The following is a 26,276-nucleotide window of genomic DNA, read 5'->3' as shown; positions in this document are numbered from 1 at the left end:
AGGCTCAGTCAACCATTGTACACAACAAAGACTCATTTCCTGGCAGCAATTTCAGCCGCACCACCTCTACATAACAAAAGGCTCAGTCAACCATTCTACACAACAAAGACTCATTTCCTGGCAGCAATTTCAGCCGCACCACCTCTACATAACAATAGGCTCAGTCAACCATTCTACACAACAAAGACTCATTTCCTGGCAGCGATTTCAGCCGCACCACCTCTACATAACAATGGGCTCAGTCAACCATTCTACGCAACAAAGACTCATTTCCTGGCAGCGATTTCAGCCGCACCACCTCTACATAACAAAAGGCTCAGTCAACCATTCTACACAACAAAGACTCATTTCCTGGCAGCAATTTCAGCCGCACCACCTCTACATAACAAAAGGCTCAGTCAACCATTCTACACAACAAAGACTCATTTCCTGGCAGCAATTTCAGCCGCACCACCTCTACATAACAATAGGCTCAGTCAACCATTCTACACAACAAAGACTCATTTCCTGGCAGCGATTTCAGCCGCACCACCTCTACATAACAATAGGCTCAGTCAACCATTCTACGCAACAAAGACTCATTTCCTGGCAGCGATTTCAGCCGCACCACCTCTACATAACAAAAGGCTCAGTCAACCATTCTACACAACAAAGACTCATTTCCTGGCAGCGATTTCAGCCGCACCACCTCTACATAACAATAGGCTCAGTCAACCATTCTACGCAACAAAGAATCATTTCCTGGCAGCGATTTCAGCCGCACCACCTCTACATAACAATAGGCTCAGTCCCATTTACACGCACCTTTACATCATCTGCACCTAGTTTACACAACAAAGGCTCATTCCTAACAGCGTGCTTCAGCCGCACCGAACCTCACAAAAATAATATCCAGGTGCCTACCTTGGCTCCTCCTACCCTCAACCAGTATATATACGAGGACTGTTTTCTGGGAATTTCTCATTTACTTGATACAGCAATCGTGCTGTGACGGTTCCACCCGAAGACGGAAGCTTGTGTTGCCTCCGAAACGTCGTGATTTTGATTTTACGTCACTTTACCGAAAAAACAACTTAAGAATAGTTTAAGCAGGCTGGGGCGACGCCATCACCCACGTGGTTAACCCTGCCACCCCGTGTGTGTCTCTTTCTCTCTCGCTTGTAGCGGCCTCTAGTGGCAAGACGGAGCGAGTGAGTGAGCGAGCGAGCGAGAAAGGCCGAGTTTCCGCTTTGGGATCTCTCCTCTTGGGACTCTCGGAACCTCAATGAAATCCCGGCTGCGTCTCCCGGCCGCCCCTGAGCGATGGACAGGTGAGGAGAACCGTGTGCCTGGGCCCTCAACCCCTAGGTGGACTCAGCCTCAAATGACTCACCTGGTGGGCAAACTTGTTTTGCGGTGGAGCGGTGGCACAGTGGTTAGCGCGCTGCGCCGTTACGAACCCGGCGGTTGACCCGAGTTCGATCCCCGAACCGGTCCTGGGCCTCCCCTAGGTCGACTCGGCCTCAAATCAGTACCTGGTGCGGTGTGTAGTCAACATAGCCATCGGGGGGAGACAAAGGCGGCCGGGCGTGGTGCTGGCCACCCACCCCCTCGTGTGCCACAGTGCCGGTAGCCTTCATAGGTGCTACTCGCTAACAGCACTTGCCCCTACAGTCTGTTAAGGCTATACGGGGGTCTTTGTCTTGTTGGTGGTGATGGTGGTATTGATTGTGGTGATGGTGGTGATGGTGGCGGTTGTGATGGTGGTGGTATTGATTGCTGTGATGGTGGTGGTGGTGGTGATGGTGGTATTGATTGCTGTAATGGTGGTGGTTGTGATGGTGGTGGTGGCGATGGTGGTATTGATTGCTGTGATGGTGGTGGTTGTGATGGTGGTGATGATGGTGGTTGTGATGGTGGTGATGATGGTGGTTGTGATGGTGGTGGTGGTGCAGGTGGTATTGATTGTGGTGATGGTGGTGGTTGTGATGGTGATGGTGGCGATAGTGATGGTGGTGATGGTGGTATTTATTGCTGTGATTGTGGTGGTTGTGATGGTGGCGGTTGTGATGGTGGTGGTGATGGTGGCGATAATGATGGTGGTGATGGTGGTATTTATTTGTTGTGATGGTGGTGGTTGTGATGGTGGTGATGGTTGTGATGGTGGTGGTGATGGTGGCGATAGTAATGGTGGTGGTATTGATTGCTGTGATGGTGGTGGTTGTGATGGTGGTGATGGTGGCCATAGTGATGGTGGTGATGGTGGTATTGATTGCTGTGATGGTGGTGGTTGTGATGGTGGTGATGGTCGCGATAGTGATGGTGGTGATGGTTGTATTGATTGCTGTGATGGTGGTGATGATGGTGGTTGTGATGATGGCGGTTGTGATGGTGGTGATGATGGTGGTGGTATTGATGCTGCTGCTGCTGATGATCCATTTTTGTCTCCACAGTCGTAAGCCCGCACAGTGCTTCGAAGTGTTCATGGAAGTGAGGCCGGTGAGCTATGAAGGTGAGAATTGAACTCCGTGTCTGTGTGTGTCTGTGTGTGTCTGTGTGTGTCTGTGTGTGTCTGCGTCAGTATGTGGGGAGCGGTGGTGCAGTAGTGGTTAGCGCGCTGCGCTACGAACCCGGCGACCCGAGTTCGATTCCCGCTCACGGCCAACACCGGTGACGATTGTGTGAACCGGTCCTGGGCCTCCCCTAGGTCGACCCAGTCTCAAATTAGTACCTGGTGTAGCGGTGTAGTGTAGTAAACATCGCCACTGGGGAGACAAAGGCGGTCGGGCGTGGTGCTGGCCACCCACCCCCTCGTGTGCCGTGCCGGCCTTCATAGGTGCTCGCTAACAGCACTTGCCCCTACAGTCTGTTACAGGCTACACGGGGGATTTAAGAACTTGCATCTTGGAATCCCTGCCTCACTCGATGCAGCTAATCTGGCTGTGACGGTCCCACCTGATGACGGAGACTTGTGTTGCCTCCGAAACGTCGTGATTTATTATTTTATTATTTTATTTTTTATTAATTTTAATTTCATTTTTTACCTACGTGACTTTACTGAAAAAACTAAGAGTATGGGAAAGGTCCTGGCAAGGATTATTCAACATCGCCTTGCTAGGCACGCTGAGGAGAGGCTTGCGGAGCGCCAATGCGGTTTCAGGAAAGGGCGGTCCTGCACAGATGCCATATGTTCTGTTCGTCTGCTACAGCAGAGGTGTAGGGAATTCCAACAAGACCTACATCTCTGCTTTATTGACCTGGTCAAGGCCTATGATACCATCAGTAGGACTGGGCTCTGGGTTGTTCTTCGTGCTTTCGGAGTCGCTGACTCTCTGCTCACGATCATTAAGGACCTTCATAATGGTGAGCGGGCCCGGGTAAATCTACGTCGCACCTTGGGGTGCAACAGAGATGCCCTCTGGCTCCCACATTATTTAACTTCATCTTCGGCCACGTAGTTGGCTGTACCAGAGGAATTTTCATCTGGTACAGATACCATGGGAGGCTGATAGATGTCCGTATACTGTCAAGGAATGGCTCCCTATTGGTCAAACACTATCTGAGCTGATGATCTGGTGGTTGCTGCTCACTCTGAGAAGGAGTTGGAGGCGCTGCTGCTGAACCTGGAGTGTACCACGAAGAGGTGGGGCCTTATCATCAGTCCCTCCAAAACTAAGCACCTGCCTGGGTATTTTGTACCATCAGACACTCCACCCCCTCAACTCCCAATCGGTGATGGGGCAGTTGTGGAGAGAGTGGAGAGTTTCCCATACCTGGGCAGTGTGCTCATGACCAGCTACGGTTTGACAGCAGAAGTCTCACTCCGAATCAGTCGAGCGGCAATATATTTTCATCGGTTGAGTAACGCTGCGTGGAAGCTACCTGGTCTGTCGCTCCGCAAGAAGCTTCGGGTCAGACACTCCACCCCTCAACTCCGCATTGGCGGGGCAGCTGTGGAGAGAGTTGAGTGGTTTACGTGCCCGGGCAGTGTGCTCATGCCCTCCCTTCTCTACGCTTGCGGAACGTGGACTCCCCTAATGGAGCATCTTCGCCGGTTGGAAACATTTAGGCTGGCCAGCCTACGATCCATCCTGGGTTTAACCAGGCTGGATTGTGTGAGGAGCTCACAAATCCTTGAAAGATTTGGACACAGTCCCATCGGTGAGGTCTTCCGGCAGGCAAGGCTGCGTTGGCTGGGTCATGTAGCCCGCATGCCCAGCCACCGCATGCCTCAACAGCTTTTGTTCGGCCGGATCGAGGGGGCTAAACGGGCGAGACACGGGCTGGAGAAGAGATGGAGTGATGTGGTACAGGAGGACGTGGAGCTGAGTGGACTTGCCGATGACTGGTACCAGCGGTGTCAAGATCGGCCTCTGTGGAGGAGGAGGCTCGTGAAGGACGCTACTGGGCAGTTGGAGGCAGTCGCCCTCCAACAACAACGGAGGGCGGAGGAGCGACGCTCACAACAACGAGCGGAGCGCCAGGTGGCTAAAGCACAGCAAGTTGGTACAGTAGGGGGCAAAGGTGGTGCAGTCATCTCAGTCAACCCATGGCACCTGCTGGGTCTGTCCCGTGACCTCCTCCTGCACCTAGCCTGGCACAGCAGTCAACCCATGGCACCTGCTGGGTCTGTCCCGTGACCTCCTCCTCCTGCACCTAGCCTGGCACAGCAGTCAACCCATGGCACCTGCAGGGTCTGTCCCGTGACCTCTTCCTCCTGCACCTAGCCTGGCACAGCGGTCAACCCATGGCACCTGCTGGGTCTGTCCCGTGACCTCCTCCTCCTGCACCTAGCCTGGCACAGCGGTCAACCCATGGCACCTGCTGGGTCTATCCCGTGACCTCCTCCTCCTGCACCTAGCCTGGCACAGCAGTCAACCCATGGCACCTGCTGGGTCTGTCCCGTGACCTCCTCCTCCTGCACCTAGCCTGGCACAGCAGTCAACCCATGGCACCTGCTGGGTCTGTCCCATGACCTCCTCCTCCTGCACCTAGCCTGGCACAGCAGTCAACCCATGGCACCTGCTGGGTCTGTCCCGTGACCTCCTCCTCCTGCACCTAGCCTGGCACAGCAGTCAACCCATGGCACCTGCTGGGTCTGTCCCGTGACCTCCTCCTCCTGCACCTAGCCTGGCACAGCAGTCAACCCATGGCACCTGCTGGGTCTGTCCCGTGACCTCCTCCTCCTGCACCTAGCCTGGCACAGCAGTCAACCCATGGCACCTGCTGGGTCTGTCCCGTGACCTCATCCTCCTGCACCTAGCCTGGCACAGGCGTCGTGGTGACGTCACCGCCACTGAATGTCGAATGGTGGCGGTGGCTGTTGTTTTGTGTCTGTGACCGAGGACTTTGAGCTGTGTGTATAAAACGTTGCAGCGGGGAAGACAAAGGCAGCCGGGCGTGGGTCACATTGCCTGCCTTCATAGGCGCTGTTGCTAACAGCGCTTGTTACCCAACGTCTGTGTGGGCTTTACGGGGGAGCTTTGTCTGTGTGTGTGGTGATGGTGGTGATGGTGGGTCGTGATGGTGGTGGGTCGTGATAGTGGGGATGGTGGATGTGATGGTTGTGATGGTGGATATGGTGGTGGTGGTGTGTGTGATGGTAGTGATGGTGATGGTAGGTGTGGTGGTGGGGGTGATGGTGGTGGTGGTGGGCGTCATGGTGGTGATGGTGGTTCGTGATGGTGGTGATGGTGGGTCGTGATGGTGGTGGTGGGTCTGATGGTGGTGATGGCGGGTATGGTGGTGGTGATGGTGGTGGTGTGTCTGATGGTTGTGGTGGTGATGGTGGGTATGGTCATGGTGGGTATGGTGATGGTGGTGATGGTGGGCATGATGGTGGTGATGGTGGATGTGGTGGTGGTGATGGTGGTGGAGTGTGTGATGGTAGTGATGGTGATGGTGGGTGTGGTGATGGTGGGCGTCATGGTGGTGATGGTGGATGTGATGGTGGTGGTGATGGTGGTGAAGGTGGATGTGATGGTGGTGATGGTGGATGTGGTGGTGGTGATGGTGGATGTGGTGGTGATGGTGGTGGTGTGTGTGATGGTCGTGATGGTGATGGTGGGTTTGGTGATGGTGGTGATGGTGGTGTGTGTGTGATGGTAGTGATGGTGATGGTGGGTGTGATGATGGTGGTGATGGTGGGCGTCATGGTGGTGATGGTGTGTTGGTGATGGTATCATGAAGGAAGTAAGAATTGTGGTCGATACATGGGACCAGGTGTTTCCTTGTATTCGTGCGTGCGTGTGTGTAGGGGTGTGTGTGTGTGTGTGTGTCTGTATGTGTGCGTGTATCAATGTGAGTGTGTGTGTATCTGCGTGTGTTTGTGTGTGGTGTACTACAGTGTGTGTGTACGGTACAGGATGTGTGTGTGCGTGTGCAGTCCTTGACACTTGGTGTTACAGGCTGTGTGTGTAAGTGGTGCAATTGCTATGTCTGTGTGTGGGCCCGTGGTAGTGTGATTGGGTGGGTGGGTGGATGGGGATGTAGCAAGGTTCGTGTGCGAGTGCGTGAGGCTGGTAACCCCTCCACCCGACACTTCTTTGGGCCAATCACCACGGCGGTGTGAACACCGAAATAAGCTCTTGGATGGCGATAGACCCCAGGGGGATGGGCGTTTATGACGCTTTCTGACCAGACTCCATCTGGCAGAGCCAAGACACTGAACCCCCCCCCGCCACTCTCGGGGTTCCTCTAGGAACAGGAGACCACTACGTGTGGCCACGTGGAATGTTCGGACTCTAGTTGCAGAGGAGAGGCTGCTACTCCTCTGTCGGGAGCTGGACCGGTACCGCCTGGAGCTCTGTGGAGTGTAGGAGGGCCGGCGGACCGACTCTGGTTGCAGAGGAGAGGCTGCCACTCCTCTGTCGGGAGCTCGACCGGTACCGCCTGGAGCTCTGTGGAGTGTAGGAGGGCCGGTGGACCGACTCTGGTTGCAGAGGAGAGGCTGCCACTCCTCTTTCGGGAGCTGGACCGGTACCGCCTGAACCTCTGTGTAGTGGAGGAGGTCCGGTGGACGGACACTAGTTGCAGAGGAGAGGCTGCCACTCCTCTGTCGGGAGCTGGACCGGTACCGCCTAGACCTCTGTGTAGTGGAGGAGGTCCGGTGGACGGACACTAGTTGCAGAGGAGAGGCTGCCACTCCTCTGTCGGGAGCTGGACCGGTACCGCCTGGATCTCTGTGAAGTGCAGGAGGTCCGGTGGACCGGCTCTGGCTTCGATTATCATGAGGGGTGGACAGTTCTCCACTCGGGGCAGGAGACTGCCAAACAACAGGGTGTGGCTCTTCTTCTAAACAAAAGAATGAGGGGGGCGTGGGAGCGTGGCGGTGAGGTGTGGGAAGCTGTAAGCCCCAGGCTACTTTGGGCTCGACTTCCCATCAACCGGAGGCGAGGAATGGTGGTGGTGATTGCTTATGCCCCCACCGAAGATGAGCATTAGTCAGAGGGATGCAGGCAAGGCCGATTAGTCGGATGCCTTCTATGACCTCCTGTCACAGGTGCTTGCTATAGCGACCCATTGGGATAGAGTCATCCTGTTTGGTGACTTTAATGCCCGAGTTGGTCACGATGTGGACCGGCTCTGGCTCCTGCCACCACGAGGGGTGGACAGTCCTCTACTCGGGGCAGGAGACTGCCAAACAACAGGGAGTGGCTCTTCTTCTGAACAAAAGGAATGAAGGGGGCGTGGGAGCGTGGCGGTGAGGTGTGGGAAGCTGTAAGCCCCAGGCTACTTTGGGCTCGCTTTCCCATCAACCGGAGGCGAGGAGTGGTGGTCGTGGTTACTTATGCCCCCACCGAAGACGAACATCAGTCGGAGGGATGCAGGCAAGGCTGATGAGTCAGACGCCTTCTATGATCTCCTGTCACAGGTGCTTGCTAAAGCGGCCCATTGGGATAGAGTCATCCTGTTTGGTGACTTTAATGCCCGAGTTGGTCATGATGTGGACCGGCTCTGGCTCCTGCCACCACGAGGGGTGGACAGTCCTCTACTCGGGGCAGGAGACTGCCAAACAACAGGGAGTGTCTCTTCTTCTGAACAAAAGGAATGAAGGGGGCGTGGGAGCGTGGCGGTGAGGTGTGGGAAGCTGTAAGCCCCAGGCTACTTTGGGCTCGCCTTCCCATCAACCGGAGGCGAGGAGTGGTGGTCGTGGTTACTTATGCCCCCACCGAAGACGAACATCAGTCGGAGGGATGCAGGCAAGGCTGATGAGTCATACGCCTTCTATGATCTCCTGTCACAGGTGCTTGCTAAAGCGGCCCATTGGGATAGAGTCATCCTGTTTGGTGACTTTAATGCCCGAGTTGGTCATGATGTGGACCGGCTCTGGCTCCTGCCACCACGAGGGGTGGACAGTCCTCTACTCGGTGCAGGAGACTGCCAAACAACAGGGAGTGGCTCTTCTTCTGAACAAAAAGAATGAGGGGGGCGTGGGAGCGTGGCGGTGAGGTGTGGGAAGCTGTAAGCCCCAGGATACTTTGGGCTCGCCTTCCCATCAACCGGAGGCGAGGAGTGGTGGTCGTGGTTACTTATGCCCCCACCGAAGACGAACATCAGTCGGAGGGATGCAGGCAAGGCCGATGAGTCAGATGCCTTCTATGACCTCCTGTCCCAGGTGCTGGCTAAAGTGGCCCCTCGGGATAGTCATCTTGTTGGGTGACTTCAATGCCCGAGTTGATCATGATGCTGGCACCTGGTCTGGAGTGATTGGAAGGCATGGGCCAGATCAGCTCAATAACAACGGTAGGAGGCTGCTAGATTTTTGTGCAGCCCATGGGCTTGTAATTACCAACACGCTATTCCGGAATCGGTGCATCCACACAACATCATGGATGCATGCCGGGTCCAAGCAAGAACATCTGCTGGTCTACATAGTGACGGAACAGCGGATGCGGGCCCATGTCCTTGACACCAGGACCTACCGTGGAGCTGATCTGCCCACTGACCAGCGGCTTGCCATCTGTAAGATGCGCCTGCCATTCTTCCACTCCGGTGGTGGGTGTACACCCAGGACCCCATTCAAACCGATAGTGGCATGGTCTCAGCTAGCTGAATTTCATCATCGCTTGCGGCTGGGGTTGGCATCGTCCCCCAATCCGCCTGATGTCGAGGGGAAATGGGCGAGGTTTAGGACTGTGGCTCATGCAGCTGCAATGGCTGCATTGGGTGTGCGGTCCAAACCTCCCTAAAGACCCTGGCTAAAGGAGGAGGTGTTTCGGCTTACCGCAGCCTTCGCTCGGAGGTTCGGAGAGCCGTGAGGCGCTGCAAGGATAAATGGTGGATGTGGGTTGCTGAGGAGATGGAGTCTGCCTCAGTAGCTCGCGATCACAAATCACTCTTTAATTCCATCAGAAAGTAACTTGCAGTGCCTCACCTATAACCATCCTTCAGAGAAAGAACGGTGATCCATTCTCTGACTCCCAGGAACAGGTCTGCATGTTTGCTAAGCGGTCCTTCATGTATATCATATTCTCTGTCTGCAACAGCAGAAGTGTAGGGAATTCCCACAGGACCTACATCTTTGCTTTATTGACCTGGTCAAGGCCCATGATGCCATCAACAGGCCAGGGCTCCGGGTTGTTCTTCGTGCTTCCAAGGTCCCTGACAATCTCTGTTCACAATCGTTAAGGTCCTCCATGATGGCCGGCAGGTCTGCGCAAAGCAGCTACGTGGCCAGGAGTCGGAGCCATTCCCTGTTCACCTTGGGGTGTGACAGAGATTCTAGATTTGAAGCTTTTGATGCAGCTAATCTGGCTGTGACGGTCCCACCTGATGACGGAGACTTGTGTTGCCTCCGAAACGTCGTGATTTTTTATTTTATTTTATTTTATTTTCATTCATTTTGATGTTTTACCTACGTGACTTTACCGAAAAAACCTAAGAAGAATGTGACAGAGATGTTCTCTCTCCAATACACCGCTGTGCTTTAAGAGTAACGGCACGTTTATACATTTAAGTTGTGGAGAGAGTGGGGAGTTTCCCAGGTCCGGTCTGACAGCGGAGGTCTCGCTCCGAATCAGTCGGGCGGATCTGTGGAAGCTACCTGGTCTGTCGCTCCGCACGAAGCTTCGGGTCTTCTTGGCCACAGGCATTCCCTCCCTTCTCTACGCTTGTGAAATGTGGACCCCCCTCTGATGGAACAGCTGAGCGGGTAAGAAATTTTCAGGCTGACCTGCCTACAACGATGCATCCTGGGTTTAACCAGGCTGGATTGTGTGAGGAGCTCACAAATCCTCGAAAGATCTGGACACATTCCCATCGGTGAGCTCCTCCGGCAGGCAAGGCTGCGTTGGCTGGGTCATGTAGCCCGCATGCCCAGCCACCGCATGCCCAAACAGCTTTTGTTCTGCCGGATCGAGGGGGCTAAACGGGCGCGGCACGGGCTAGAGAGGAGATGGAGCGATGTGGTACAGGAGGACGTGGAGCTGAGTGGACTTGCTGATGACCGGTACCAGCGGTGTCAAGATCGGCCTCAGTGGAGGAGGCTCGTGAAGGATGCTACTGGGCAGTTGGAGGCAGTCGCCCTCCAGCAACAACGGAGGGCGGAGGAGCGACGCTCACAACAACGAGCGGGTTTGATTCCCGCTCACGGCTAACACCAGTGACGATTATCTGAACCGGTCCTGGGCCTCCCCTAGGTCCACTCAACCTCAAATGAGTACCTGGTGCGGTGTGTAAACATCGCCACCTGGGAGACAAAGGCGGCCGGGCGTGGTGCTGGCCACCCACCCCCTCGTGTGCCGTGCCGGCCTTCAGAGGTGCTCGCTAACAGCACTTGCCCCAACAGTCTGTTACAGGCTACACGGGGGATCTTTGTCTTGTGTAGCTGTGTGTGTGTGCGTATCTGTGTGTACGTGTATGTGTGTACGTGTGTGTGTGTACGTGTGTGTGTGTATGCGCACGTGTGTATGTGTGTATGTGTGTGTACGTGTGTGTGTGTACCTTTGTGTATACGTGTGTGTGTATGTGTGTGTATCTGTGTGTGTGTGTGTACGTGTATCTGTGTGTGTGTGTGTATCTGTGTGTGTGTGTACGTGTATGTGTGTACGTGTGTATACGTGTGTGTGTATGTGTGTGTATCTGTGTGTGTGTGTGTGTACGTGTGTATGTGTACGTGTATGTGTGTACGTGTGTGTACGTGTGTGTGTACGTGTGTGTATCTGTGTGTGTGTATGTGTGTACGCGTGTGTGTGTACGTGTGTGTGTACGTGTGTGTGTGTGTGTACGTGTATGTGTGTACGTGTGTGTACGTGTGTGTGTATGTGTGTGTATCTGTGTGTGTGTACGTGTGTGTACGTGTGTGTGTACGTGTGTGTGTACGTGTGTGTATCTGTGTAAGTGTGTACGTGTGTTGGTACGTGTGTGTATCTGTGTGTGTGTGTGTGTGTACGTGTGTGTGTGTGTACGTGTGTGTGTACGTGTGTGTATCTGTGTGTGTGTGTACGCGTGTATGTGTACATTTGAGAGTGTAAGGCAGGCAGGCGAGAGGGAGATGTATGGGTTTAATTTGGGGTTTAATTTGGGGTTTGACTCCGTCTCTAAGACCAGTGTCTGGAGACACGCACACGGAGACACACACACACACAGACACACACACACAGCCACACACAGAGACACACACAGAGACACACACACAGACACACACACACACAGCCACACACAGAGACACACACAGACACACACACACAGACACACACACAGCCACACACAGAGACACACAGACACAGACACACACAGCCACACACAGAGACACACACACACACACAGAGACACACACAGACACACACACACACACACACACAGACACACACACACAGACACACACACACACACAGCCACACACAGAGACACACACACACACAGACACACACACAGACACACACACACACACAGCCACACACAGAGACACACACACAGCCACACACAGAGACACACACACACACAGAGACACACACAGACACACACACACACACACAGCCACACACAGAGACACACAGACACAGACACACACACAGAGACACACACAGACACACACACACACAGCCACACACAGACACACACACACACAGACACACACAGACACACACACACACAGACACACACACACAGCCACACACAGAGACACACAGACACAGACACACACACAGAGACACACACAGACAGACACACACACACAGACACACACACACAGACACACACACACACAGCCACACACAGAGACACACACACACAGACACACACACACACAGCCACACACAGAGACACACACACAGACACACACACACACAGCCACACACAGAGACACACACACACAGACACACACACACACAGCCACACACACACAGACACACACACAGCCACACACAGACATATACACAGACACACACACACAGAGACACAGACACACACACGGAGACACACACAGAGACACACACAGACACACACACAGACACACACAGAGACACACACACACAGCCACACACAGAGACACACACACACACAGCCACACACAGACACATACACAGACACACACACAGAGACACAGACACACACACGAAGACACAAACACAGAGACACACACACACAGACACACACACAGCCACACACAGACACATACACACAAAGACACATACACAGATACACACGCAGAGACACATAGACACACACAGACACACACGGAGACACACAGAGACACCCACCCACACACAGACACACACACAGACACACACACAGACGCACACACAGACACACACAGAGACACACAGAGAGACACACCCACACAAAGACATAAAGACCAAAGATCCCCCAGGTAGCCTCTAGCAGGGCTGTAGGGGCAAGTGCTGTTAGTAGCGAGCAGTAGCAGCAGTGTCTATGTACTACACACACCACACACAGACAAAGCTACCCCCAGGTAGCCTCTAGCAGGATGTAGGGGCAAGTGCTGTTCGTAGCGAGCAGTGTCTATGTACTACACACACACACACAGACAAAGCTCCCCCAGGTAGTCTCTAGCAGGGCTGTAGGGGCAAGTGCTGTTAGTAGCGAGCAGCAGCAGTGTCTATGTACTACACACACCACGCACAGACAAAGCTACCCCAGGTAGCCTCTAGCAGGGCCATAGGGGCAAGTGCTGTTAGTAGCAGCAGTGTCTATGTACTACACACACCACACACAGACAAAGCTACCCCAGGTAGCCTCTAGCAGGGCTGTAGGGGCAAGTGCTGTTAGCGAGCACCTATGAAGGCTACCGGCACTGTGGCTACACGAGGGGGTGGGTGGCCATAATCACGCCCGGCCGCCTTTGTCTCCCCAGTGCTAGCGATGTTGACTATACCACCACCGCTACACCAGGTAACTAATTTGAGGCTGAGTCGACCTACGGGAGGCCCAGGGCCGATTCAGATAACACTGATCAGCACACTTTTTCTGACATAAGGTATTCCAACGGTTTTAAGGTCATTTTTGGGTGCTGATTCCAAATCTGGCATCAGTTTTTGTCTATCACATCAGGTTTTAGTGATATCAAATATTGCGTTTTCAATAACAACTGCGGAAGAAAAATATTAAATGAATGTGGATATCTACATAAAATGATATTATAAACACACTATCCGAGAAGAGATGGACTGATGGGTGAGTGTGTGAGTGAGTGGGTGAGTGAATGGGTGAGTGAGTGGCTGGTTGAGTGTGCGAGGGTGTGAGTTGGTGAGTCGATGAGTGGGTGAGTAGATGACTGGGTGAGTCGGTGAGTAGGTACGTAAGTGGGTGAGTTGGTGAGTGTGTGCCTGAATGTGTGTGTCTAAATGTGTGTGTCTGAATGTGTGTGTCTGAATGTGTGTGTCTGAATGTGTGTGTCTGAATATGTGTGTCTGAGTGTGTGTGTCTGAATGTGTGTCTGAATGTGTGTGTCTGAATGTGTGTGCCTGAATGTGTGTGTCTGAATGTGTGTGTCTGAATGTGTGTGTCTGAATGTGTATGTCTGAATGTGTGTTTGCATGTGTGTGTCTAAATGTGTGTGTCTGAATGTGCCTGAATGTGCCTGAGTGTTTCCCATACCTGGGCAGTGTGCTCATGACCGGCTCCAGGTTTGACAGCGGACGTCTCACTCCGAATCAGTCGGGCAGCATTATATTTTCATCGGTTGCGTAACGCTGTGTGGAAGCTACCTGGTCTGTCGCTCCGCACGAAGCTTCGGGTCTTCTCGGCCATGGGCATGCCCTCACCTTGTGAAACGTGGACCCCCCTAATGGAACATCTTCGCCGGTTAGAAACATTTAGGCTGGCCTGCCTACAATCCATCCTGGGTTTAACCAGCAGGCTGGATTGTGTGAGGAGCTCACAAATCCTAGAAAGATATGGACAAAGTCCCATCGGTGAGCTCCTCCGGCAGGCAAGGCTGCATTGGCTGGGTCATGTAGCCCACATGCCCAGCCACCGCATGCCCAAACAGCTTTTGTTCGGCTGGATCGAGGGGGCTAAACGGGCGCAGCACGGGCTAGAGAAGAGATGGAGTGATGTGGTACAGGAGGACGTGGAGCTGAGTGGACTTGCCAATGACTGGTACCAGCGGTGTCAAGATCGGCCTCTGTGGAGGAGGCTCGTGAAGGACGCTACTGGGCAGTTGAAGGCAGTCGCCCTCCAACAACAACAACGGAGGGCGGAGGAGTGACGCTCACAACATCGAGCGGAGCGCCGGGTGGCTAAAGCACAGCAAGTTGGCACAGTAGGGGGCACAGGTGGTGCATCAGCCAGTCATCTCGGTCATCTCAGTCAGTCAACCCATGGTACCTCGGTCTGCCCCGTGACCTCCTGCCAGCGTGTGCTCGACACTTCACGTGGCCTCAAGGTGCACATGGCCTGGCACAAGCGTCGTGGTGACGTCACCGCCACTTAGTGGCGAATGGCGGTTGTTGTTGTTGTTTGTGTCTGTGTGTGTCTGTGTGTGTGTGTGTCTGTGTGTGTGTCTGTGTGTGTATCTGTGTGTGTCTGTGTCTGTGTGTGTGTCTGTGTATGTTTGTGTGTGTGTGTGTCTGTGTGTGTCTGTGTGTCTGTGTGTGTGTCTGTGTGTGTGTCTGTGTGTGTGTCTGTGTGTGTCTGTGCGTGTGTGTGTGTCTGTGTGTGTGTCTGTGTGTGTGTCTGTGTGTGTGTGTCTGTGTGTGTGTCTGTGTGTGTCTGTGTGTGTGTGTCTGTGTGTGTGTGTCTGTCTGTGTGTGTGTGTATGTGTGTGTGTGTCTGTGTGTGTGTCTGTGTGTGTGTGTGTCTGTGTGTGTCTGTGTGTGTGTGTGTCTGTGTGTGTGTGTGTCTGTGTGTGTGTGTCTGTGTGTGTGTCTGTGTGTGTGTGTGTCTGTGTGTGTGTGTCTGTGTGTGTGTGTGTATGTGTGTGTGTGTCTGTGTGTGTGTGTGTCTGTGTGTGTGTCTGTGTGTGTGTGTGTGTCTGTGTGTGTGTGTGCGTGTGTAGCTCGTTAAGCTCCCATCCCTGGCAAACTCCCTAATTGGGCCTCCAGGGAGCGTGGATTCATGCACGGGGAGAGGGGGGGGAGAGGATGAAGGGAGAGGGGGGGGATGAAGGAGAGGGGGGAGAGGGGGGAGAGGGGGGGGGATGAAGGAGAGGGGGAGAGGGGGGGAGAGAGGGGAGGGGGGATGAAGGAGAGGGGGGAGAGGGGGGGAGAGGGGGGAGGGGGGATGAAGGAGAGGGGGGGTAGGGGGTGAAGGGAGAGAGAGAGAGAGGGTGAGGTAGAGGAAGGGAAATGTTGTCTCTGAGTGTGTGTGTTTGAGTGTGTGTCTTTATGTGTGTGTGTCTGAGTGTCTGTGTGTGTGTCCGTGTGTGTGTCTGTGTGTGTGTCTGTGTGTGTATATGTGTGTGTGTCTGTATGTGTCTGTGTGTGTGTCTGAGTGTGTGTGTCTGTGTGTGTGTCTGAGTGTGTGTGTCTGTATGTGTCTGAGTGTATGTGTCTGTGTGTGTGTCTGAGTGTGTGTCTGAGTGTATGTGTCTGAGTGTGTGTGTCTGTATGTGTGTCGGGTTCGATTCCCGCTCACAGCCAACACCGGTGACGATTATCTCAATTCGTCATTGGCCTCTCCTAGGTCGACTCAGCCTCAAATGAGTTACCTTGTGTAGCGGTGTAGTGTACTCAACGTCGCTAGCACTGGGGAGACAAAGGTGGCCGGGTGTGGTGCTGGCCACCCACCCCCTCTGTGTGTAGCCACAGTGCCGGTAGCCTTCATAGGTGCTCGCTAACAGCACTTGCCCCTACAGCCCTGCTAGAGGCTACCTGGGGGAGCTTTGTGTGTGGTGTGTGTAGTACATAGACACTGCTGCTGCTACTAACAGCACTTGCCCCTACGGCCCTGCTAGAGGCTACCTGGGGCAGCTTTGTCTGTGTGTGGTGTGTGTAGTACATAGACACTGCTGCTGCTACTAACAGCACTTGCCCCTACAGCCCTGAGTGTGGGTCTCTGTGGGTCTGTGTGGGTCTCTATGAGTGTGGGTCTCTGTGGGTCTGTGTGGGTCTCTATGAGTATGGGTCTCTGTGGGTCTGTGTGGGTCTCTATGAGTGTGGGTCTCTGTGGGTCTGTGTGGGTCTCTATGAGTATGGGTCTCTGTGGGTCTGTGTGGGTCTCTATGAGTGTGGGTCTCTGTGGGTCTGTGTGGGTCTCTATGAGTATGGGTCTCTGTGGGTCTGTGTGGGTCTCTATGAGTGTGGGTCTCTGTGGGTCTGTGTGGGTCTCTATGAGTATGGGTCTCTGTGGGTCTGTGTGGGTCTCTATGAGTGTGGGTCTCTGTGGGTCTGTGTGGGTCTCTATGAGTATGGGTCTCTGTGGGTCTGTGTGGGTCTCTATGAGTGTGGGTCTCTGTGGGTCTGTGTGGGTCTCTATGAGTGTGGGTCTCTGTGGGTCTGTGTGGGTCTGTGTGGGTCTCTATGAGTGGGTCTCTGTGGGTCTGTGTGGGTCTCTATGAGTATGGGTCTCTGTGGGTCTGTGTGGGTCTCTATGAGTGTGGGTCTCTGTGGGTCTGTGTGGGTCTCTATGAGTATGGGTCTCTGTGGGTCTGTGTGGGTCTCTATGAGTGTGGGTCTCTGTGGGTCTGTGTGGGTCTCTATGAGTATGGGTCTCTGTGGGTCTGTGTGGGTCTCTATGAGTGTGGGTCTCTGTGGGTCTGTGTGGGTCTCTATGAGTATGGGTCTCTGTGGGTCTGTGTGGGTCTCTATGAGTGTGGGTCTCTGTGGGTCTGTGTGGGTCTCTATGAGTGTGGGTCTCTGTGGGTCTGTGTGGGTCTCTATGAGTGTGGGTCTCTGTGGGTCTGTGTGGGTCTCTATGAGTATGGGTCTCTGTGGGTCTGTGTGGGTCTCTATGAGTGTGGGTCTCTGTGGGTCTGTGTGGGTCTCTATGAGTGTGGGTCTCTGTGGGTCTGTGTGGGTCTGTGTGGGTCTCTATGAGTGGGTCTCTGTGGGTCTGTGTGGGTCTCTATGAGTATGGGTCTCTGTGGGTCTGTGTGGGTCTCTATGAGTGTGGGTCTCTGTGGGTCTGTGTGGGTCTCTATGAGTATGGGTCTCTGTGGGTCTGTGTGGGTCTCTATGAGTGTGGGTCTCTGTGGGTCTGTGTGGGTCTCTATGAGTATGGGTCTCTGTGGGTCTGTGTGGGTCTCTATGAGTGTGGGTCTCTGTGGGTCTGTGTGGGTCTCTATGAGTATGGGTCTCTGTGGGTCTGTGTGGGTCTCTATGAGTGTGGGTCTCTGTGGGTCTGTGTGGGTCTCTATGAGTGTGGGTCTCTGTGGGTCTGTGTGGGTCTCTATGAGTGTGGGTCTCTGTGGGTCTGTATGGGTCTCTATGAGTGTGGGTCTCTGTGGGTCTGTGTGGGTCTCTATGAGTGTGGGTCTCTGTGGGTCTGTATGGGTCTCTATGAGTGTGGGTCTCTGTGGGTCTGTGTGGGTCTCTATGAGTGTGGGTCTCTGTGGGTCTGTGTGGGTCTCTATGAGTGTGGGTCTCTGTGGGTCTGTGTGGGTCTCTATGAGTGTGGGTCTGTGTGGGTCTCTATGAGTGTGGGTCTCTGTGGGTCTGTGTGGGTCTCTATGAGTATGGGTCTCTGTGGGTCTGTGTGGGTCTCTATGAGTGTGGGTCTCTGTGGGTCTGTGTGGGTCTCTATGAGTGTGGGTCTCTGTGGGTCTGTTTGGGTCTCTATGAGTGTGGGTCTCTGTGGGTCTGTGTGGGTCTCTATGAGTGTGGGTCTCTGTGGGTCTGTGTGGGTCTCTATGAGTATGGGTCTCTGTGGGTCTGTGTGGGTCTCTATGAGTGTGGGTCTCTGTGGGTCTGTGTGGGTCTCTATGAGTGTGGGTCTCTGTGGGTCTGTGTGGGTCTCTATGAGTGTGGGTCTCTGTGGGTCTGTGTGGGTCTCTATGAGTGTGGGTCTCTGTGGGTCTGTGTGGGTCTCTATGAGTGTGGGTCTCTGTGGGTCTGTGTGGGTCTCTATGAGTATGGGTCTCTGTGGGTCTGTGTGGGTCTCTATGAGTGTGGGTCTCTGTGGGTCTGTGTGGGTCTCTATGAGTGTGGGTCTCTGTGGGTCTGTATGGGTCTCTATGAGTGTGGGTCTCTGTGGGTCTGTGTGGGTCTCTATGAGTGTGGGTCTCTGTGGGTCTGTGTGGGTCTCTATGAGTGTGGGTCTCTGTGGGTCTGTGTGGGTCTCTATGAGTATGGGTCTCTGTGGGTCTGTGTGGGTCTCTATGAGTGTGGGTCTCTGTGGGTCTGTGTGGGTCTCTATGAGTGTGGGTCTCTGTGGGTCTGTGTGGGTCTCTATGAGTATGGGTCTCTGTGGGTCTGTGTGGGTCTCTATGAGTGTGGGTCTGTGTGGGTCTCTATGAGTGTGGGTCTCTGTGGGTCTGTGTGGGTCTCTATGAGTATGGGTCTGTGTGGGTCTCTATGAGAATGGGTCTCTGTGGGTCTGTGTGGGTCTCTATGAGTGTGGGTCTCTGTGGGTCTGTTTGGGTCTCTATGAGAATGGGTCTCTGTGGGTCTGTTTGGGTTTCTATGTGTATGGGTCTCTGTGGGTCTGTTTGGGTCTCTATGAGTATGGGTCTCTGTGGGTCTGTTTGGGTCTCTATGAGAATGGGTCTCTGTGGGTCTGTTTGGGTTTCTATGTGTATGGGTCTCTGTGCGTCTGTTTGGGTCTCTATGAGAATGGGTCTCTGTGGGTCTGTTTGGGTTTCTATGTGTATGGGTCTCTGTGCGTCTGTTTGGGTCTCTATGAGAATGGGTCTCTGTGGGTCTATATGGGTTTCTATGAGTGTGGGTCTCTGTGGGTCTGTTTGGGTCTCTATGAGAATGGGTCTCTGTGGGTCTGTTTGGGTTTCTATGTGTATGGGTCTCTGTGGGTCTGTTTGGGTCTCTATGAGTATGGGTCTCTGTGGGTCTGTTTGGGTCTCTATGAGAATGGGTCTCTGTGGGTCTGTGTGGGTCTCTATGTGTATGGGTCTCTGTGGGTCTGTTTGGGTCTCTATGAGAATGGGTCTCTGTGGGTCTGTGTGGGTCTCTATGTGTATGGGTCTCTGTGGGTCTGTGTGGGTCTCTATGAGTGTGGGTCTCTGTGGGTCTGTGTGGGTCTCTATGAGTGTGGGTCTCTGTGGGTCTGTGTGGGTCTCTATGAGTGTGGGTCTCTGTGGGTCTATATGGGTCTCTATGTGTATGGGTCTCTGTGGGTCTGTTTGGGTCTCTATGTGTATGGGTCTCTGTGGGTCTGTTTGGGTCTCTATGTGTATGGGTCTCTGTGGGTCTGTTTGGGTCTCTATGTGTATGGGTCTCTGTGGGTCTGTATGGGTTTCTATGTGTATGGGTCTCTGTGGGTCTGTGTGGGTCTCTATGTGTATGGGTCTCTGTGGGTCTGTGTGGGTCTCTATGAGAATGGGTCTCTGTGGGTCTGTGTGGGTCTCTATGTGTATGGGTCTCTGTGGGTCTGTGTGGGTCTCTATGAGAATGGGTCTCTGTGCGTCTGTATGGGTCTCTATGTGTATGGGTCTCTGTGGGTCTGTTTGGGTCTCCATGTGTATGGGTCTTTGTGGGTCTGTGTGGGTCTCTATGTGTATGGGTCTCTGTGGGTCTGTATGGGTTTCTATGTGTATGGGTCTCTGTGGGTCTGTGTGGGTCTCTATGTGTATGGGTCTCTGTGGGTCTGTTTGGGTCTCTATGTGTATGGGTTTCTGTGGGTCTGTGTGGGTCTCTATGAGAATGGGTCTCTGTGGGTCTGTATGGGTCTCTATGTGTGTGGGTCTCTGTGGGTCTGTGTGGGTCTCTATGTGTGTGGGTCTCTGTGGGTCTGTATGGGTTTCTATGTGTATGGGTCTCTGTGGGTCTGTGTGGGTCTCTATGTGTATTGGTCTCTGTGGGTGTGTATGGGTCTCTATGTGTATGGGTCTATGTGGGTCTGTTTGGGTCTCTATGAGAATGGGTCTCTGTGGGTCTGTGTGGGTCTCTATGTGTATGGGTCTCTGTGGGTCTGTATGGGTCTCTATGTGTATGGGTCTCTGTGGGTCTGTGTGGGTCTCTATGAGTGTGGGTCTCTGTGGGTCTGTATGGGTCTCTATGTGTATGGGTCTCTGTGGGTCTGTATGGGTCTCTATGTGTATGGGTCTCTGTGGGTCTGTGTGGGTCTCTATGAGTGTGGGTCTCTGTGGGTCTGTATGGGTCTCTATGTGTATGGGTCTCTGTGGGTCTGTGTGGGTCTCTATGTGTATGGGTCTCTGTGGGTCTGTATGGGTCTCTATGTGTATGGGTCTCTGTGGGTTTGTATGGGTCTCTATGTGTATGGGTCTCTGTGGGTCTGTGTGGGTCTCTATGTGTATGGGTCTCTGTGGGTCTGTATGGGTCTCTATGTGTATGGGTCTCTGTGGGTCTGTATGGGTTTCTATGTGTATGGGTCTCTGTGGGTCTGTTTGGGTCTCTATGTGTATGGGTCTCTGTGGGTCTGTATGGGTCTCTGTGTGTGTGGGTCTCTGTGCGTGTGTCCTGAGTTCAACTGAGTCGCAGACGTACAATTATCAAATAGAAATAAATCACCACGTTTCGATTGCAACACAAGCAATCATCATCAGGTGTGTGACAACCACATCAAGACATTTTTTTCCCCACTTCCGTCCGTGACTCGTTCCCGCACCGCTCACTCGCCTCGGTCTTGGTTTTGGTGAGCCCACAAGCTCTAAATCTCTAGCCACAATGAGTTACATAACGTCGCTAGAAAGCTTCTTTGAAACGGGGGAAAGACCCGACGATGAACCCCGCCCCCCTCCGGGTCCGTGAACACAATTGTCTTCCACAAAACCGGTGTAGGGAGCCTAAAAGGTTGGTGACCGCTGTTGTGTGGGACCCCGCTGATATCCTCCGCAGAGTGACCGGCTCCCCCCCTTGGCCACGCCCACCTCCCAGAATCCTCCGGCAGGATCTTGACCCCCGATCACGTGACCCCCCCCTTGGCCACGCCCACCTCCCAGAATCCTCCGGCAGGATCTTGACCCCCGATCACGTGACCCCCCCCCTTGGCCACGCCCACCTCCCAGAATCCTCCGGCAGGATCCAGACCCCCGACCACGTGACACGCTTTTGATCAACTCACTCTGTCTGTTGTCGTATCCTCAAATCTTGTTACTCAGTTTTAACCCACTTCCCAATGTGCTATCGACTGCAAACTTGGTATAGGTGTGTCATACTGATGACAAGACTATATTCTATCATAAAAAAATCTAAAACATATATGTGTGTGTGTGTAACAGTGTGTGTGTGTGTAAGATTGTGTGTGTGACATTGTGTGCGTGACATTGTGTGTGTGCAATGCATCTGTGTGTGTGTGTAACAGTGTGTGTGTGTAACAGTGTGTGTGTGTAACAGTGTGTGTGTGTGTAAGATTGTGTGCGTGACATTGTGTGCGTGACAGTGTGTGTGTGTGTGTGTAAGATTGTGTGCGTGACATTGTGTGTGTGCAATGCATCTGTGTGTGTGTGTAACAGTGTGTGTGTGTGTGTGACACTGTGAGTGACACTGTGTGTGTGTGTGTGACATTGTGTGTATGTGTAACAGTGTGTGTGTGTGTGACACTGTGTGTGACACTGTGTGTGTGTGTGTGACACTGTGTGTGTGACACTGTGTGTGACACTGTGTGTGTGTAACACTGTGTGTGTGTGACACTGTGTGTGTGTGACACTGTGTGTGTGTGTGACAGTGTGTGTGTGTGACATTGTGTGTGACACTGTGTGTGTGTGTGTGACATTGTGTGTGTGACACTGTGTGTGTGTGTGACATTGTGTGTGTGTGACACTGTGTGTGTGTGACACTGTGTGTGTGTGACAGTGTGTGTGTGTGACAGTGTGTGTGTGTGACATTGTGTGTGACACTGTGTGTGTGTGTGTGACATTGTGTGTGTGACACTGTGTGTGTGTGTGACATTGTGTGTGTGTGACACTGTGTGTGTGTGACACTGTGTGTGTGTGACAGTGTGTGTGTGTGACACTGTGTGTGTGTAACAGTGTGTGTGTGACACTGTGTGTGTGTGACAGTGTGTGTGTGTGACACTGTGTGTGTGTGACACTGTGTGTGTGTAACAGTGTGTGTGTGTGACACTGTGTGTGTGTGACACTGTGTGTGTGTAACAGTGTGTGTGTGTGACACTGTGTGTGTAACATTGTGTGTGTGTGACACTGTGTGTGTGTAACAGTGTGTGTGTGTGACACTGTGTGTGTGTGACACTGTGTGTGTGTAACAGTGTGTGTGTGTGACACTGTGTGTGTGTAACAGTGTGTGTGTGACACTGTGTGTGTGTGACAGTGTGTGTGTGTGACACTGTGTGTGTGTGACAGTGTGTGTGTGTGACACTGTGTGTGTGTGACAGTGTGTGTGTGTGACACTGTGTGTGTGTGACACTGTGTGTGTGTAACAGTGTGTGTGACACTGTGTGTGTGTGACAGTGTGTGTGTGTGACACTGTGTGTGACACTGTGTGTGTGTGTGTGACATTGTGTGTATGTGTAACAGTGTGTGTGTGTGTGACACTGTGTGTGTGACACTGTGTGTGACACTGTGTGTGTGTGACACTGTGTGTGTGTGACACTGTGTGTGTGTGACATTGTGTGTGTGTAACAGTGTGTGTGTGTGACATTGTGTGTGTGTGACATTGTGTGTGTGTGACACTGTGTGTGTGTGACACTGTGTGTGTGTAACATTGTGTGTGTGTGACACTGTGTGTGTAACATTGTGTGTGTGTAACATTGTGTGTGTGTAACAGTGTGTGTGTGTAACATTGTGTGTGTGTGACACTGTGTGTGTAACATTGTGTGTGTGTAACATTGTGTGTGTGTGACATTGTGTGTGTGTAACATTGTGTGTGTGTAACATTGTGTGTGTGTGACACTGTGTGTGTGTGACACTGTGTGTGTGTGACATTGTGTGTGTGTAACATTGTGTGTGTGTGACACTGTGTGTGTGTGACACTGTGTGTGTGTAACATTGTGTGTGTGTAACATTGTGTGTGTGTGACACTGTGTGTGTGTGACACTGTGTGTGTGTAACATTGTGTGTGTGTGACACTGTGTGTGTGTGACACTGTGTGTGTGTAACATTGTGTGTGTGTAACATTGTGTGTGTGTGACACTGTGTGTGTGTGACACTGTGTGTGTAACATTGTGTGTGTGTGACACTGTGTGTGTGTAACATTGTGTGTGTGTGACACTGTGTGTGTGTAACATTGTGTGTGTGTAACAGTGTGTGTGTGTAACATTGTGTGTGTGTGACACTGTGTGTGTAACAGTGTGTGTGTGTAACATTGTGTGTGTGTAACATTGTGTGTGTGTAACATTGTGTGTGTGTAACATTGTGTGTGTGACATTGTGTGTGTGTGACATTGTGTGTGTGTAACAGTGTGTGTGTGTGACACTGTGTGTGTGTAACATTGTGTGTGTGTGACACTGTGTGTGTAACATTGTGTGTGTGTAACATTGTGTGTGTGTAACATTGTGTGTGTGTAACATTGTGTGTGTGTAACATTGTGTGTGTGTGACACTGTGTGTGTGTGACAGTGTGTGTGTGTAACACTGTGTGTGTGTGACACTGTGTGTGTAACATTGTGTGTGTGTAACATTGTGTGTGTGTAACATTGTGTGTGTGTGACACTGTGTGTGTGTAACATTGTGTGTGTGTGACACTGTGTGTGTGTGACATTGTGTGTGTGTGACATTGTGTGTGTGTAACACTGTGTGTGTGTAACATTGTGTGTGTGTAACAGTGTGTGTGTGTGACATTGTGTGTGTGTAACATTGTGTGTGTGTGACACTGTGTGTGTGTGACATTGTGTGTGTGTGACAGTGTGTGTGTGTGACATTGTGTGTGTGTGACATTGTGTGTGTGTGACATTGTGTGTGTGTGACATTGTGTGTGTGTAACATTGTGTGTGTGTGACATTGTGTGTGTGTGACACTGTGTGTGTGTGACACTGTGTGTGTGTGACATTGTGTGTGTGTAACATTGTGTGTGTGTGACACTGTGTGTGTGTGACATTGTGTGTGTGTAACATTGTGTGTGTGTGACACTGTGTGTGTGTGACATTGTGTGTGTGTGACAGTGTGTGTGTGTGACATTGTGTGTGTGTAACATTGTGTGTGTGTGACACTGTGTGTGTGTGACACTGTGTGTGTGTGACACTGTGTGTGTGTGACATTGTGTGTGTGTGACACTGTGTGTGTGTGACATTGTGTGTGTGTGTGACACTGTGTGTGTGTGACATTGTGTGTGTGTGACATTGTGTGTGTGTGACACTGTGTGTGTGTGACACTGTGTGTGTGTGACACTGTGTGTGTGTAACAGTGTGTGTGTGTGACATTGTGTGTGTGTGACACTGTGTGTGTGTGACATTGTGTGTGTGTGTGACACTGTGTGTGTGTGACATTGTGTGTGTGTGACATTGTGTGTGTGTGACACTGTGTGTGTGTGACACTGTGTGTGTGTGACACTGTGTGTGTGTAACAGTGTGTGTGTGTAACATTGCGTCTTTCTCCGTGTGTTTACAGATTTTAAGATCACATTTCTGTACCCAAAAGATTATAATGACAAGGTACATACACTCACTCATACACTCACTCATACACTCACTCATACACTCACTCATACACTCATACACTCACTCATACACTCACTCATACACTCATACACTCACTCATTACACTCACTCATACACTCACTCATACACTCATACACTCACTCATACACTCACTCATACACTCTACACTCACTCTACACTCACTACACTCATACACTCACTCATACACTCACTCACTCACTCATACACATACACTCATACACTCACTCTCATACACTCACTCATACACTCACTCACTCACTCATACACTCACTCACTCACTCATACACTCATTCACTCACTCATACACTCACTCATTCACTCACACACTCACTCACTCATACACTCACTCACTCATACACTCACTCACTCACTCATACACTCACTCACTCATACACTCACTCACTCACTCATACACTCACTCACACACTCACACATACACTCACTCACTCACTCATACACTCACTCACTCACTCATACACTCACTCACTCACTCATACACTCACTCACTCATACACTCATACACTCACTCACTCATACACACACTCACTCACTCATACACTCACTCACTCATACACTCACTCATACACTCACACACTCATACACTCACTCACTCATACACTCACTCACTCATACACTCACTCACTCATACACTCACTCATACACTCACACACTCATACACTCACTCACTCATACACTCACTCACTCACTCATACACTCACTCATGCACTCACTCACTCACTCACACATACACTCACTCACTCACTCATACACTCACTCACTCACTCATACACTCATTCACTCATACACTCACTCACTCATACACTCACTCACTCACTCATACACTCACTCACTCATACACTCACTCACTCATACACTCACTCATACACTCACTCACTCATACACTCACTCACTCACTCATACACTCATTCACTCATACACTCACTCACTCACTCATACACTCACTCACTCATACACTCACTCACTCATACACTCACTCATACACTCATACACTCACTCACTCACACATACACTCACTCACCTCATGCACTCACTCACTCATACACTCACTCACTCACTCATACACTCACTCACTCATACACTCACTCATACACTCACACACTCATACACTCACTCACTCATACACGCACTCACTCACTCACTCACTCACTCACACACTCACTCATACACTCA

At 52.1% G+C, this 26,276-nt stretch overlaps 1 long non-coding RNA gene across 1 annotated transcript in view; it reads left to right on the top strand.

The window, feature by feature from the left end:
• Positions 1-25,156, top strand: part of LOC144741475 (uncharacterized) — a 29,437-nt gene extending 4,281 nt beyond the window's left edge. Inside the window, exons 2-4 of the long non-coding RNA XR_013590006.1 lie at positions 1,165-1,310; positions 2,433-2,491; positions 25,015-25,156. This is a non-coding gene — a long non-coding RNA (uncharacterized LOC144741475). The remainder of the gene's footprint in view (positions 1-1,164; positions 1,311-2,432; positions 2,492-25,014) is intronic.
• The last annotated feature ends 1,120 nt before the right edge of the window (positions 25,157-26,276 follow it).

Source organism: Lampetra planeri, unplaced genomic scaffold (assembly GCF_965212315.1).
Source record: "Lampetra planeri unplaced genomic scaffold, kcLamPlan1.2.h2 scaffold_566, whole genome shotgun sequence".
In the NCBI taxonomy this organism is placed as follows: domain Eukaryota; kingdom Metazoa; phylum Chordata; class Hyperoartia; order Petromyzontiformes; family Petromyzontidae; genus Lampetra; species Lampetra planeri.
This window is presented reverse-complemented; position numbering and strand designations above follow the sequence as displayed.